General features: G+C 54.4%; 1 non-coding gene across 1 annotated transcript in view; it reads left to right on the top strand.

Moving 5' to 3' along the window:
* The first annotated feature begins 1438 nt into the window (after window positions 1–1438).
* Window positions 1439–2500, top strand: part of LOC144418548 (small subunit ribosomal RNA) — a 1810-nt gene continuing 748 nt past the window's right edge. The window contains exon 1 of the ribosomal RNA XR_013473538.1: window positions 1439–2500. This exon is cut by the window's right edge and continues 748 nt beyond it. This is a non-coding gene — a ribosomal RNA (small subunit ribosomal RNA).

The following is a 2500-nucleotide window of genomic DNA, read 5'->3' as shown; positions in this document are numbered from 1 at the left end:
AGAGCGGTGCGGGGCCGGTCGGAGCGCACCCTTTTCTCGGTGGCTGGCGGGCGAGAGAGTGCTGCGTCGCCGGCATCGGCGTCGGAAGAAGCCGAGCCGAAAAAAGTTAAAGTACAAACGTGCAAGCATACTAACCTAACCCTAGGTAAGGCATGTCAGAGCGAAAGACAGTAAACTCGAATGAGCCATGAAAGAGCGGTGCGGGGCCGGTCGGAGCGCACCCTTTTCTCGGTGGCTGGCGGGCGAGAGAGTGCTGCGTCGCCGGCATCGGCGTCGAAAAAAGCCGAGCCGAAAAAAGTTAAAGTACAAACGTGCAAGCATACTAACCTAACCCTAGGTAAGGCATGTCAGAGCGAAAGACAGTAATTTCGAATGAGCCATGAAAGAGCGGTGCGGGGCCGGTCGGAGCGCACCCTTTTCTCGGTGGCTGGCGGGCGAGAGAGTGCTGCGTCGCCGGCATCGGCGTCGAAAGAAGCCGAGCCGAAAAAAGTTAAAGTACAAACGTGCAAGCATACTAACCTAACCCTAGGTAAGGCATGTCAGAGCGAAAGACAGTAATTTCGAATGAGCCAAGAAAGAGCGGTGCGGGGCCGGTCGGAGCGCACCCTTTTCTCGGTGGCTGGCGGGCGAGAAAGTGCTGCGTCGCCGGCATCGGCGTCGAAAGAAGCCGAGCCAAAAAAAGTTAAAGTACAAACGTGCAAGCATACTAACCTAACCCTAGGTAAGGCATGTCAGAGCGAAAGACAGTAATTTCGAATGAGCCATGAAAGAGCGGTGCGGGGCCGGTCGGAGCGCACCCTTTTCTCGGTGGCTGGCGGGCGAGAGAGTGCTGCGTCGCCGGCATCGGCGTCGAAAGAAGCCGAGCCAAAAAAAGTTAAAGTACAAACGTGCAAGCATACTAACCTAACCCTAGGTAAGGCATGTCAGAGCGAAAGACAGTAATTTCGAATGAGCCAAGAAAGAGCGGTGCGGGGCCGGTCGGAGCGCACCCTTTTCTCGGTGGCTGGCGGGCGAGAGAGTGCTGCGTCGCCGGCATCGGCGTCGAAAGAAGCCGAGCCGAAAAAAGTTAAAGTACAAACGCGATGCTAATGAGCGAGCCGTTGTCTCGACTAATATGTAGGGGGCGTTCGATCGAGCGTCTGGCTTGAGCGCTTGTCGGCCTAGCAGAACGGTCGCATTGTTATGCCCGGGTTTTAGGCACCGCTGCAGGCGGCCGGCAGAGCTCTTGTTTGTGCGAAACTGAATGGATCGAGCCCGAGAGAGGGCGAGCAAAGAAAAAACGCAAATCGCTCCGCCTGGCACTGCCGGCGAGAGCGTGGACGTCGCGGCCAGCGACTGTCGAAGCTGAGTACGGCCGCAGGCGATCGCCTCGGTCTTAAACGAATGCGACGAGCACGCGCCGGGCGGCCCAGCAAGGGCCGAGCGCAGCTGTCGCAGCTATCTGGTTGATCCTGCCAGTAGTGATATGCTTGTCTCAAAGATTAAGCCATGCAGGTGCAAGTACGAGTTCTCGTAAAGCGAAACTGCGAATGGCTCATTAAATCAGTCTTGGTTTATTTGGTCTCGTAAGCGAAGTGGATAACTGTGGTAATTCTAGAGCTAATACATGCATTAAGCGCCGACTTCGGGAGGCGCGCTTTTATCAGATCAAAACCGACCGGGTTCGTCCTGTGACGTTTGATGACTCTGGATAACCACGCGGATCGTACGGTCTCTGCACCGACGACGTATCATTCAAGTGTCTGCCCTATCAACTGTCGAAGGTACGCTACGTGCCTACCTTTGTGATAACGGGTAACGGGGAATCAGGGTTCGATTCCGGAGAGGGAGCCTGAGAAACGGCTACCACATCCAAGGAAGGCAGCAGGCGCGCAAATTACCCATTCCCGACACGGGGAGGTAGTGACGAAAAATAACAATACAGGACTCTAACGAGGCCCTGTAATTGGAATGAGTACATCCTAAAACTCTTAACGAGTATCCATTGGAGGGCAAGTCTGGTGCCAGCAGCCGCGGTAATTCCAGCTCCAACAGTGTATGCTAAAGTTGTTGCGGTTGAAAAGCTCGTAGTTGGATTTTGGGCGAGCGCCGCCGGTCCGTCGCAAGGCGTGTCACTGGTTGCGTTCGCCTCACCTTCGGTTCTCCGTCGGTGCTCTTGACTGAGTGTCGGCGGTGGCCGATAAGTTTACTTTGAAAAAATTAGAGTGTTCAAAGCAGGCTGTTCGCCTGCATAGTGTTGCATGGAATAATGGAATAGGACCTCGGTTCTATTTTGTTGGTTTTCGGAGCACGAGGTAATGATTAAGAGGGACAGACGGGGGCGTCCGTACTCTGCCGTTAGAGGTGAGATTCTTGGATCGGCGGAAGACGAACTACTGCGAAAGCATTCGCCAAGAATGTTTTCTTTAATCAAGAGCGAAAGTCAGAGGTTCGAAGACGATCAGATACCGTCCTAGTTCTGACTATAAACGATGCCAACTAGCGATCGGGAGGCGTTACC

The sequence above is a fragment of the Styela clava genome, unplaced genomic scaffold (genome assembly GCF_964204865.1).
Source record: "Styela clava unplaced genomic scaffold, kaStyClav1.hap1.2 HAP1_SCAFFOLD_18, whole genome shotgun sequence".
NCBI lineage: Eukaryota > Metazoa > Chordata > Ascidiacea > Stolidobranchia > Styelidae > Styela > Styela clava.
This window is presented reverse-complemented; position numbering and strand designations above follow the sequence as displayed.